We start from the raw sequence: 13,161 nt of genomic DNA on the forward strand, positions 1-13,161 counted from the left end.
TTGTTAATGCATTATTTTGGGTGTGTGTGTGTGTGTGTGTGTGTGTTTATGTGTGAGAATGTAAAATCCGTACGGAGCCATGATGCTTTGGAGGAAAAAAAAAACCTGTTTGGTAGCTGTCACCTGCTGTGAAATAAAATAGATCCGATTTGAAAGAAGTAGTCAGGTTTCCTGGCATTCGGAGTGTAAAATGTGCCACTTACCATGGAACGTAGACAATGGTATTAAGTAAACACGGCATCCTTTGTTTGCAGGGAGAGCCAGCAGGTCCTGGGGAAAACCCAGCGTTCTAGCCTCTGCTTCATCTCATCAGATCGGCTCGTTTGGGTCAGCACTGCTGCATGTGTCCCCTCCTGAGAGTGAGGAGCAAGGCTTCCCCGGGCTGGTTTGTTCCCCAGGACGGTGCGGCCATCGCAGCTGCAGCCCACATTCCCAGAGAATATTTTCAAAGCACGTTGCTGAGGGGAGGAGGTGTGATGGAGCCTCAGCAGACGCGGCCGCTGAGCGGATGTGAGCAGCCCGCTGTCAGCTGTCATGGCTCATTCTGCTCCGCGTTGCCTCCCTCTCGGGGCCGGGGGAGCCGGGGCGCGCATGCCAGCCACCCGTGCTGGTTCCCTGGCCGCCCATGGGCGCGTGGCTCCCTGCGTGCCGTGTCCGTCCGCTGCCGGGGTCTCCGCCGGCTGCGGTCAGGTGCTCGCTGCTCCAGCCCCCCTCCCCTATGCTTACCTTCAAGTGTAGGAGCTTTCCCCCAAATCCTGGGAGGTAGCTGCTGCCTGGTTGTGACCCTGCGCACCGATCGCTCTTGTGTTCCGTCGGGATGGGGTTTTCATGGGTGGCCGGCGCCGGCGTCCGGTGAGCATCCGCTCAGGATGCACGGTGCCCTCGGTCTGTCCCAGACGCTGCATTCGCCCGCCTTCCAGGGACGCTTGTCATCTCGGTCCCGAGAGGGTGTAGCTGCGGCCACGAGGCCTTGACCTCCTGTGCCCAGTGTGCGGATACATGTCACACACTGCTTGTGTCCTGCCCCGAGGCTCCCCTGGGCCTCCCAAGCCACCCCTTCAGGTGCAGACGGCCTGGGAACGCTTCTGGAGGCAGGCCCAGCCTGGGGACACGTGCCCCAGTACAGTGTCCCCCGTGCAGGGGACAAGAGCAGCCGCTAGAGCGCGCGTCCCGCCAGAGGTGCCCGGAGGAGCCACCCGCCAGCCCGCATGCATCTACTGCTTCTCGCCCTCCGGGTTGAACAGGTCCCCAAACCTGAGTCTTTCCGGGCTCTCTGCTTCCCAGTCCCGAGCAAGGTGGGCCCTTGGGGAAGACCCTTTGCCCACTCCATCCCGCGAGGAAGAACGGCAGCCCCCCAGACCCCCCGTCTTCCGCAGCCTCAACCGCGCAGCCTCTGCGAGACTCTGTTCAAGGTGAGCCCGGCCCTGAGCCCTGGCCCCCGAGCCCCCGAGGCCCTGGCGCCTTTGACAGCCTTCATGGTGCAGCCCCACCTTCACGGTCCTCCAGCGAGATTCACAGACGAGAAAACCTAACGTGCGCGGAATTTTTAAAGATCAGCACAACGTCCTGACTGTCCCGGCAGGAACGGGAAGCGGAGACGGACTGGCGGGCAGTGACCTGAGTGTCCCTGAGAGCGTCCCACGCGGGGGAACCCAGTGTGGGGGCGGTGGCCGGCCCCCTCCGAGCGCACTCGCCCTCAAATCCCAGAGCCCTCCACCCCGCCCTGGGCAGCTGGGACTCCCCGAGGGCCCTGCCAGCCCCTGCAGTTTCCTGGCATCATGTGCTCTGTTTAGCAAAGTTCTGAACCAGACACCACATACGCTCTTTTACTTACATGACATTTGCGTTTTGGGGAAAAATTCAGCAGATACCTGTGTGGAAGGATCTGTGTCTGTGAGTCGGGGTGGGGGTACGATTTATGCTTTGCGTCTACACGAATGTCTGGTGATCATTCATAATTCATCCAGCTGTCCCATGACAGCTGGACATTTAAGGAGTCTGGCCCTTGCTCACCTCCTGTGACAAGTAAACCCTCCCCCCCCAACTAAGGACATGGCCTCGGAGGCCCCCCACCCGGGTGGACGCCAGCCCGCGTGGGAACCACAGCTGCGGGGTTGAGGGGGTGGTCCCGGCACAGGTGGGGCGGCGCCTAACCGCGGCCGCCTCGCCCCTGCCTTCCCGCTGCAGGCCTCCTCTGCATCCGCAAGTGCCCGTGAGCACCGTCCCCCATGTCTGGTCCTCCGCCCCGCAGCCCCTTCGCATGCCTGGGGTTGGCTGTTCTCCCCCCAGAGGGTCTCTAACCTGAGGGCCCGCCTCTGACCCCGTGACCCATCCAGGGCCCTCTACCCATCATGGGGAGGCTGGGATCCAGGGAGTGGACAGGGCGAGCACCCTTCCCGAGGCTGAGGTGCGTGGTGGCTGCACCTCCTGCTGCCTGGGGCCCCTTGTCCTCCTCTGACCTGCTCCAGGGCCCGGCCCAGCCCTGCCCATCCCTCCTCCTTCAGCGGCTCTGCCCTGGATGCGCGTCCCACAGAGGAGGAGGGGTGCCTGGGGTCCCTGGCTTAGTCTCTCACCCCGCTTCCTGCTGCCCTGCTCAACCTCCCCGCCTGCTCCCACCTCCGGTCCTCTGGGCCTTTCTCCCCCCGCATCATTCTTCTCCCGCCGTGACTGCCCTCCTGGTAGATGCCCCGGCCCAGGCTCCGGGCATGGTCAGGGGCAGGACCTGTGTCCCAGCTGGAGGACTGGACTTGCGGTGGCCAGTTCCCTTAAAGATGGAGAACGTCTGGGCCTGTGAGAGGGAGTAGGGAAGGGCTGGGGTCAGCAGCATTAAGGGGGCCATGGAATCCCAATGGGCTGTAGAGTCGGGACGGCTTCCTGGAGGAGGCCACAGGCTGTCTTGATGTGAACAGCAGAAGCAGTGCTGTTGCTGCGCTTTCGTGCCTGGGTTGCACTCAGTGCTCTTGTGTGATCCCTGCCAGGGAGGCGGCGCTGTCCCCATTTTACAGGTGAGGAGAGTGAGGCTTCAGGCACAGACGTGAGTTCCATGTCCAGGTCATGGGGAGCTGGGGTTTGGACTGGGCCACTCCTTACCCACCGCTATGCTGCCCTCCAGCCTTTGTGCATCTATCTCCTCGCCAGTTCCTGGGCCCTCCCTCCTCCTTGCTCCCACATTGCTGTTCCCCTGCAGTCCTGCCTCCTGGGGGGTCGGCAGGCAGCTCCCCAAAGCTGGGCACAGAGGTGCCCTTCCCTGAGGACAAGCTGCCCCTTCCAGGCGGGCCCCGAGGGCACCGTCCTCCCCGGCCCCCGACCTGTGCTCTGGGTTGACTTTACCGGCGCGTCTGGGTTCTGCTGGCCGAGCCCACGCTCCTCAGCCTACTGCAGCCCAGTTGCCCTGGCCCCTGTTGTCCTGTCTCCTGATGACGCCAGGTCGCCAGGTTCCATCCCAGAGCCTGCCCGGTGGCCAAGGAACCTTCCAAGGAGAGCAGCCTCCCACCCCCGACCACTTTCCCTGGTCTTTTTATCTGAGCCATTTTATCCAGGAAAACCGGCATGTCCAAGATGCACTCAATGAGTGGCCTTACCCCAGGCTCGCCAGCCCCCACCTTCCCCTCCCTGGGGCTCCCCTCCTCTTCCCAGGGAAGCAGCCCCTTCTCCTCCTCTCCCCTCCCCCACCTCCTCCAGGCCGGCTGCCCTGTCCCCCAACCCTGGTCTCAGGGTGTCCCTCTAGGGGTGGTTTCCAGACCCCCCCGTTAGCCCCGGTGAGTTAAGCGTGTCTGTGTCATGGACAAAGAGACCAGTGCATCGGAAGGAGACCAGGTTCTGGAAGTCCCTGCCCACCCTTGATCCCCATGTCCGGAGAGAAAGTCTGGCAGGGCCTCCTGGGAGGAGAAGAGGCCAAGCTCCTGGGAGGTGCGCCCCTGTCTTCAGATTTGCACACCCCCCTCCCCGTCTTCACGGTGAGAGCTTAGAAGATCCAGATGTTTGGGGAAGTAATTGTCCCCTGGGGGTGACAGTCGGTGACCCCAGGGAAGCCCGGATTTCCGAGTGAAGGAGTCCAGAGGAACTGTGAAGACGCCGCCGGAACCCCAGCGGCCCGGGGAGGTGGTGGGCCTGGCCTGAGGTGGGGGACGGGAAGCCCCCTTCCCCACAGGGAGCAGTGGGACCCCACCTGGTGGCCCCACTTTCTGGGAATGGGAATCTGCAATTCCGGGGAACAGGGCTCTCAGGAGGCTGCTCCAGTCCACGGCCCTGGGCACTGAGTCATTTCACACACACACACCCCCCCCCGGGTACCCCCGTGGGGTGGACGGACCAGCCAGACCAGATGGCTCCCGAGCTGCCCTGGGCCCACACCCCCAGGCCTCCCTAAGAAGACCCGTCCTCCTCCCAGTGGAAATTCCTCTGTGCTGCCCACATGCACGCCTTCCCTTCCAGGCCCTTCCACGCAGATCAGACGGCAGCTGCCCATCCACCCGCTACCCTCTGTCCAAACCACGGGCTTTCCCGCAGCTCCCAGCTACCTCACAGGTCACCTCCGCCTTCCCTGTGGGTCTCCCAACAGGTGCCCCCCACCTTCTCCTTCAGCGTTCAGTGAGTGTGTCAGTCGCTCAGTCGTGTCTGACTCTTTGCCACCCCATAGACTGTAGCTCCCCAAGCTCCTCTGTCCATGGAATTCTCCAGACAAGAATACTGGAGTGGCTTGCCATTCCCTTCTCCAGGGCATCTTCCCAACCCAGGGATCGATCCTGGGTATCTTGCATTGCAGGTGGATTCCTTAATGTCTCCAGCCACCTGGAAAGCCCATGCAGAGTAGAAGCTTGTTTCCCAGAAGTCGGGGTGCACGGACCCCTGGACTGGATGGGGAGCCCCCGAGACCAGGCTGTGGGCCTTCCTTGTCCCCAGCTCCTGGGACCTGGCTTGTCCCTGCAGAGCTGCCGGGCGCATAGTTGCTGAATGACGACAGAGCAGGTGGTGAGCAGGCAGGTGCGCTGTGGGTGGCAGCTTCCCAAACATCTGGCGAGCCTCAAGCCCTGGAACCTCCCTCTGCCGCCGTGGTGAGAGTGCTGGGTCCCATCGGGGCTCCGCTCCATCCTGACCCCTCACCTACGTCCTTCCATCGTGGGGTCCCTGACTCACCAAGTCTGGGAGGGACAACAGGACCCCAGACAAGGCCTGAGTCAGGCCAGCATCCTGGTGCCTGCAGAGGGGGTCCTCACCCCCGTGTCCTGCTTTTAAGCCCCCATCCACTCTCAGCGAGCCGGGCAAAGCCCCATATGGCCTTTAGGGAAACACGCGCAGCCCGAAATTTTTGGACTTCGTTGCGTAGAACCACCTGGAGCGTGTCCATCTCAACTATGTCAGGAAATAGGCGCGGGAAGCTTCCTTGTCGTGAAGGTGTGAAGGCGGCTGTGTAGGGGGACCAGAAGAAAGCATTAGGCCAAGTGCCAGAAGGACGTGGGTTCTATCTGGACTCGTCCCCGAGATCTTGGCGGAGCCCCGAGTGTCTCGCCCATCTCAGCAGCCACTGCAGACCTGAGCACTCTCTCCACTCTGCACCACGGCTGTGCCCGGGACTCATGACTAGGCCTGGATTCAAATAGATAGAACCAAGCGTCTTTTCTTGAAGTTCCTCGGGGCTTTGCAAGCCTTTGAGCCTCATACGCGGGCGGAGGGTTTGGAAGACTATGTGGGGTGGAATTCAACTGAATGCAGAGAAGGTTTCTATTCTGGTTTAATGAGCCTGAGTGTGGAAAGACACTAAGGTGGTTTTTGAGATGGAAGAAGTCGTCCACGTGGGCACAGAAGCGTCGATTTTAGTCAAGCTAGAAGGGACATGTTGAGGAGCTGAGGGAGCAGCAGGTGGGAAAAGTGAGGCCGAACAAGAGAAAAGTCATCCCGTCTTGGCTTGTGGGGTGATGAGTGTCCGGTCCTCAGTCATCCAGGTCCAGGCACAAAACAGACACCAATTTGCACTCATCTCCGGGGCCATTGGCCACATAGGCTGCTCTGACCAAGGAGGCCACCCAGGTGGGGGTGTCTCCAGGAAAAGGACCATAAGTAACCCCAGAAAGTGTCTTCTGGGGAGGCCCACAGGGGTCTGGAAAGGGAGAGCTGTAAAGGGAAGGCAGGACAGATACTGCGGCCTGGGGAGCAGTGACTCAGTGGAGACAGGATGTGGCTGGACCCGGGCTGGGGACAGGACCAGCCCTTGTCTTAAACCGTGGTGCCTTCATTTATCGTTGGCCAGCGGCCAGTCCTAGGTTCTGTGGTCACCCTGCAGCCAGCGGGGTCGGGGAAGGATGCTACGCCAGAGAAAGGCAGGTGACAGGCACTGCTGGGCACAGTAGGTGGTTCCTACAGAAATTTGGTCCAGAGAGCTCAATCCCCAAGGTCACATGCTTGTCACTGGGGTGAGGTTGGGGTCCAGCCCAGGTCTCCCCACTCCACCTTTTGTCCATCATGGGCCCAGCTTTCTTGTAGACTTTTCCACCAAGTGGAAGACAAATTCGACATGGATGTGCTTCATAACAGGAAAAAAGTGCTCAGAACACTGTGTTTTGCTCCTTTTGTTGCAAATTTAGGGCTTCCCAGGTGACTCAGTGGTAAAGAACCCACCTGCCATTGCAGGAAGTTCAAGAGACTTGGGTTCAAACCCTGAGTCGGGAAGATCCCCTGGAGGAGGAAATGGCACAGAGAATCCCATGAACCCCTGGTGACATGTGTTTCTCCCACCAGAGGAGCCTGTTGGCCTACAGGCCAGGGGTCACAAAGAGTTGGACATGACTTAGAGCCTGAGCGTGCCCGCACATTACAACTTGATCAATTTCCTTTACGGTGCCCAGAACAGATGATAAAATAGCGATGAGGAAGGGTTATGACAGAATTGTGTGGCCAAGGGCTTAGGAGAGGGGGGGAGCAGGCAATAGTCTTTGCTCATTTCTCGTGGAGCCATGCTGAGATTCCAGTTGTTAGCATCTGTGACCCTCTGCCAGGTGGACAGATCCTAGAAAGCACCGAAGCTGGTGTGAAGGACTGTTGAGTCCTTCTGGAACTCTCCAACACCTGGGGGTAAGGGTCTTTGTCGCTGTTCAGATGGACCAGGCTAAGTGGCGGTCAGAGCTTTGGGGTAGCCAGGCCCGTGGCCCCGAGAGTGGAAGTCTCGCCTCTAAATGCTTGCTCAGCTGAGCTGCTTCAGTAGAATTGCACCACCGTCTCTGTGGTTGGCAGCGAGGTCATGAGTGTCCTTTGTCTGCAGGGTCTGGGACAGAATGGGCATCCGATAAATGTCAGGTGAGATGTTTAGATGTGTATTTTCATTCCATTGAAAGCAGGCCTTGTGCTGAAGCCCCACCTCCCAACCCCCCTCCCCAGACCCTGCCATCTTTCCGGTCACACGTGTTTCTGTCACGGACCATCCAGTGCCAGTGAGGATGGTTTGTCCATCATGCTGGCCACAGGTTGCTGATGCTGGGAACAAACCCAGTTTCATCTACTTGGTGTCACCAGTTAGTGTCCTGACCATGTGAGGCGTTCGTAGATAACAATGAAGTTTTATGTGGCGAAAAGCTGGGGAGAGGGGTGAGCACCAGGGGTGATGGTGGCTCCGTGGGCACTGCCCTCTGTCAGGGTCCCTGCAGTGATGCTGAAGAAGGGCGAGCTCCCGGGTGGTCCTGCTCAGCATCGCTTGTGAAATAGCCTTGGATATCTGCCACATCTCCCACCTGCCCTGAGCCCTTGGCTGAAGGGTCAGGGATCCTGCCCACTTCCGGCCTGAAATCTTCCATTTCCGTTTTTTTATTCCGCTCATTCCATGTCTGGTGCAGCTGCATCCATTTGTCTCACAAGCGCACATACCGCTCCTGAGGGGCTTTGTGAGTGTCAGCCGCTGGAAGACTTCCCTCTTCCGGCTGCTCAGGAGTCTTGCTGCAGAGCGTTAACACTGACGAAGCCAATCTGATCAGATGCACGTAAAGGTAGAGCTCACGGCTCAGAATAGAGCTCAGAATAGCCCCTGAGCTCTGGGATGCTATGGTTGTCATGGCAACGGCTCTTTGTTTGGGGAACCACGAGCTATTAGCCTGTGAATAGCATGGGTCCAAACTGCAGGTTTTGCCTTCCTTGGGGGCCGAGGTACCAAACAGATTTGGGGGACTGTCTGCCGCCTCCTCTTTCTGAAGGTGTCTGTGAGTGTCTTCAGTCTTTCTGATGTTTGGGACTGAGTGGAGGATGGTGAGTGCAGTGAATGACCGTGCAGAGGGGATGAACAGCAGAGGTGTGCTCGTCCTGCCCCAAGGAGACAGGTTCTTTGGGGTATCATGGGTTCCCTTCCTGAGCCAAAAGATTCCCACACTTTGCCGGCTCGAGTGTGGTCCCAGATTTCAACACCAGGCAGAGGAGCCCACGCCTGACACTTAAGACAGTGGCGATGAAAATGGCTACAATTCAGTTTGAATTGGCCCTGCAAGGAGTGAGGAGGGACAGGTGGTGTCTGGGGCTTGGAGGACACACGCCGAGGGTTGGTACGCACGTGGCCCAGGGACTGGTCACCCCTTCCCCGTGGCCCCTGTGCACCAAGACCGCGGTCCACGCAGGGCATCTGGGTGGCCCTCGCCATTCCTCCCGGGCCCTTCCTGGAAAGGTCCTCGTCCTCCCACCCCGAGCCCTCAGCTCACTGCCTCTCCTGCTTGTGTTTCCTCTTCACCCACGTGTTTTCCTTCCCTTCTGTTAACGCTCCTCTGCAAGCTTCAGGGGTGGAGCAGGAGCCTCTAGGGTAGGGTGTCTCCGCTCCCACGCCCCGCGGTCCACTCCACAGCCTGAGCTCCCTGCTGGCCAGAGGGACGGCTCTCAGAAGACGCAGGATCCACACCCTTCATCCGAAAAAGGATCTCAGAAGTGAGCGCTTTGTTCCTGCCTCATCGGCAGTCAAACTTGACCTGAACTGATTTGAGGCTATATATAGCCTTTATTTACCCTACTTAGGGTGACGATCCATCCATCCACCCCCTGCAGGAGCCCGCCTGTGACTGATGACGGGAGTCTGCCCAGATCCGCCAGGGGTGCCGCGTAATAGACAGCATATGGGCTGCATTGTCATGACGAAGCCAGCAACTCGAAAATGCCCACACACGCCCACCCCGCGGTCTTCAGCCATGGTGCCCTGGATCTGTATTTGCTGAATGAACAAGTGTTCTTAACCTCAAAATAACCCTGGGTCTACCTTTTAAGGGTTTCAAGATGGTGTTGTCTCCGAGGATGGGGCCGTCATCTTTGCTTTAAATATTAAAGGGAGTCTTACATGGAAATCACAGAGGCCTTGACTCTCTCTGTCAAGGTCAGACAAGGACCTTGCCTCTTTCGCTGGACACCCTCAGCCCCCTCCTCCCTCGCGTGGCTACAGTTTCCCATAAGACCCCGAAGGGGCCCGGGAGGGCTGGGTGTGGCTCCCTCTGCTGGGTTTAGGGTTTCTCCTCTTTGCATCAGAGACACTGTCATTTTTATTTCTTCAAATCTCTGTTTCCTCTTTTCCTGCCTGGCTGGTTCGGCAGATGGGTTAGAGGATCGTTGGGGTGTGGGGTCCACGTGGCCTCGGTGTGATCACTTGACCTATGCAGGCTGCGTCCTCTGTCTGCCCTCTCTCCCTCCCCCAGCACCCCGACCCTCTGTGCATGGGGCTGCAGAGCTGTCCCCTGACCCCTGTGGGACCCACCCAACAGGTAGCCGGACCCCTCGACCCCAGGCTGCCATCTATAAGGGGCTGAACTGTGTTTCCCCAAATTCATGTTAAGGTCCTGATGCCCCATGCCTCAGAATGTGGCCTTATTTGAAAATTGGGTGTTTACAGAGGTGATCAAGTTAGGCTGTTACCGTGGGCCCTAGTCCAAGAGGACTGATGTCCGTATCACGAGCGGAAGTGTGGAGACAGGCGTGCGCACAGGCAGAGCGGCCTGTGAAGACAGAGGCCAAGATCAGGGTGATGCCTCTGTTGGGCTGGCCAAAAAGGTCATTTGAGTTTGTCCATTGGCGGGGATCAAAAACTGGAACGAACTTTTTGGCCAATTCAGTAGGAGCCAAAGACCCCCAAAGATGGCCTAGAAGTGTCCAGCACAGCAGGGAAGAGATTTCCTGCCCCCACCCCCCACAGCCCCCGAGGGAACCGCCCGCTAACCCTTCAGACTTCCCACTTCTAGGACTGAGATGATGTGTCTGTTAGTCGTTCAGTTATGTCTGACTCTTTGTGACCCCGTGGACTGTAACCCGCCAGGCTCCTCTTGTCCATGGAGATTCTCCAGGCAAGAATCCTGGAGTGGGTTGCCTCTCCCTTGTCCAGGGCATCTTCCCTACCCGGGGATGGAACTCGTGTCTCTGGCATTGGCAGGTCCATTCTTTACCACCTGAGCCACCAGAGAAGCCCCCTGGGACGATATGTCTGTGGTTTAAGTCCCGGTCTGTGGGGCTTGTCCCCGCAGCCCTATAAAACAGACGCACCGTCTCCCTGGCCAGCAGCCCTTCCTCCTTGCATCGCCGGCTCAGTTAGGGCACCAGGAGCAGACACCGTGACCGCCCCAGATTCGTCCTGGCAGCCCATCTGGTTCACTGGGCTCCTGCCTGCCTTCCCTCTAAATATCTCCCAAATCTGCCGTCTTGCCTCCCGTTGGTTTGGGCCTGTTTTTCTGTCACCGGGACCCTGGCAGCGGCTACTGGAGGGCTCGGCTCTGGTTCCGTCCCCCTTCGCCGCCGAGCCCTGCAGCCGAAGCGCACTTCCAGCACTTAGATCCTGCGGTTCCGCTTGACCTCAAATCCCCTCCATGGTGCCCCGGGCGTCCTCTTCCTGTAAGGACACCAATCACGGTGTCAAACCGCATCTCAACTAATTACAGCGGCCAAGACCCAGTTTCCAGATAACGTCCCATCACATAACGTCCCATCACAGGTTCTGGGGGGACACAAATTGGGGGGGGGGCGACAATGTCAGACCCAGTGCAGGAGTCAGTGTGCATCACGTGTAGGGGTTTCCTGGAGGAGGGGGCCCAGGGACTTTCAGCAGAGGGATGGGATACAAACCGCTGGAGGTGACAGGCGGCCTCCTGCAGCTGTGGCGGAGCAGTGGGGCCGTGGTCAGTGCTCTAAGGGGAGCTCCCCTCACTCAGTGGCCTGATGCCCTGCTCACCCCACGTCCAAGACAACTTGGGCATGATGTGCCCGAGTCACCCAGCAGTCCCTGAGCCCCGGCCACTAAGCCCCAGATTCAGGGTGGGCGGGACACCCGGCACCCTCAGGAACTCTGTGCCCTGGAGCCTGGCTGGGAGTGGATGCCATGGGCATCCGGGTGGGAGAGGCAGGCTGGGTGGCCCACAGGTCTGCACGGAGCTTGCTTGGCTCCCCACAGAGCGAGCCTGGTCTAGAAGCATCAGTCCCACCCCCCAGGTGAGACACGTGAAGTTGAGGGTCCCAATAGATCTTGTAACTGCAGGGTGGCACATTCCCTCCGTCTGCCTGGGGGCAGCCAGCCATTGCTGGCGCCACCAAAACCCACCAGCCGCATCCCTGCACGTCCCCAGGACGTGGTGACGTTTGGTGGCCATCGGCAAGAATGGGTGGTTAGGAGCCTCATACCCGCCTGGTGCTCCCCCAGCCAGGACTGCCCAACCCGCTGGGAATTACTTAGGGGCTTCATGCTGCATGCTGTCCTTTCTGCAGAAGCTGTCGGGTGGCAGAGGTGACTGGGCAGACCCAGGAAAACCCACACCCGGAGGGACCTGCAGTGGGTTGGGTGGGTGGTTGGCTCCCGCCTCCTTTCATGAACTGATAAGAAGACGTTCTTGCTCAGTTCCTGTTGATGGTTTCTTGGCTGCGCTCGGTCTTCGTGGCAGCGCGTGGACTTTCTCCAGCTGCAGCAAGCAGGGCTTCTCTTGCTGCAGAGCAGAGGCTCCAGGGTGCTTGAGCTTCAGTCCTTGTGGCGCACCAGCTTAGTTGCCCTGAGGCATGTGGAGTCATCCTGGACCAGGGATCGAACCCGAGTCCCCTGCATTGGCAGGTGGATTCTTAACCCCGGGACCACCAGGGAAGGAAGACTTTTGCTTTCATCGTCCCTCCTTGGCAGTCGCTGCCCTCAGATCCTCAAACCCAGCCGAGGTCGGCTGCAAACCGTGATTTTGACTTTCTGAAAATCCAACGAGAGGAACACTTGGGACTCTTCGTAGCCAGATGTCAGCCCTGGACGTTCCCGGGTCTTATCTGCCCGCTGGTTTGTGCTTCCGTCTAGTTGGCCCCGGAATGCTAATCACCCACTTCTCGCAGAGGTGGATCCAGGCTCCTCCATCCCTTCTCCTGTGTCTCAGGTCCTCCTAAACCATCTCCCCACTCTGGTGCCAGAGGGAAGCATGGGGCCATGGCCCCGAGTTCTCCTGTTCCTGCTTGCCCGTTGGCAGGGAGCGCGTAACCCGGCTGTGCTGTCTGCGGTTGCTGGCCATGTTTGGCCGAGAGGCTGTAGACCCAGACGGCTCCCTTGTGCTGTGTGCCTTGGAGTCCATGCCAGGACACGGGCCACCACGGGGACTTCACACGAGGCGGGGACCACATCGTCAGTGTGGCCCCCTCCCATGGTAACTGCCGGGCGAGGGGAAGGGTGATGCCGGAGCTCAGGGGCAGAGCGGCTGCTGGGGGAGCCACTCAAGGGCTGGGACCACCAAGGAGAGGTTCCCAGCGGTTTTAGCTGGTGATTAAAGTCTCAGGGGCAGAACCTTGGGCATCAACCTTGAGGACCTAGAGGGTCCTCGGGGCCGGGCAGCCCCTGGCCCAGGTCCCTTCTACCCCCAGACCCCATCATCTGACTCAGGAGGTGCCCTGAGCTTTGCAGTGGCAGCTGCCTGCCCACCCTGTCGTTCTCCTCCGGGTTAGATCACTCGTTTGTTCTTGGGCTTGTTTATGATCTGATTCTCAGGACGGGGCCATGTCCAGCTTGTTCCCTGCCCTGACCCCCTGGCATGAGTTGGCCCTCAGCTGGGTTTCTCCGTGATGAACGGACGTGCGGCTGCCGCCTGCAGGCCCTTTCGGCCTTGGGTCTTCGCCCTCCGGCTCTTCACGGGGCACGCCCCCTGCAGCGATGCCTGTGGGGTGCCGGGTTTGCTCCCAGCTGGAAATTCAAAGACGGGGACCCCTGGT

At 59.5% G+C, this 13,161-nt stretch overlaps 1 protein-coding gene and 1 long non-coding RNA gene across 2 annotated transcripts in view; both read left to right on the forward strand.

Annotated features, from left to right (window-relative positions):
* SHANK2 (SH3 and multiple ankyrin repeat domains 2) overlaps positions 1 to 13,161 on the forward strand; it is a 562,195-nt gene that overhangs the window by 216,108 nt on the left and 332,926 nt on the right. The gene's annotated exons all lie outside the window — the stretch shown is intronic.
* Positions 8,749 to 9,302, forward strand: LOC145523472 (uncharacterized). Its single transcript, XR_014066593.1, has 2 exons — positions 8,749 to 8,892; positions 9,010 to 9,302. It is a non-coding gene; the product is annotated as an uncharacterized LOC145523472 (long non-coding RNA).

This window comes from Giraffa tippelskirchi, chromosome 10, assembly GCF_054371585.1.
Source record: "Giraffa tippelskirchi isolate mGirTip1 chromosome 10, T2T-mGirTip1v1.2.pri, whole genome shotgun sequence".
In the NCBI taxonomy this organism is placed as follows: Eukaryota; Metazoa; Chordata; class Mammalia; order Artiodactyla; family Giraffidae; genus Giraffa; species Giraffa tippelskirchi.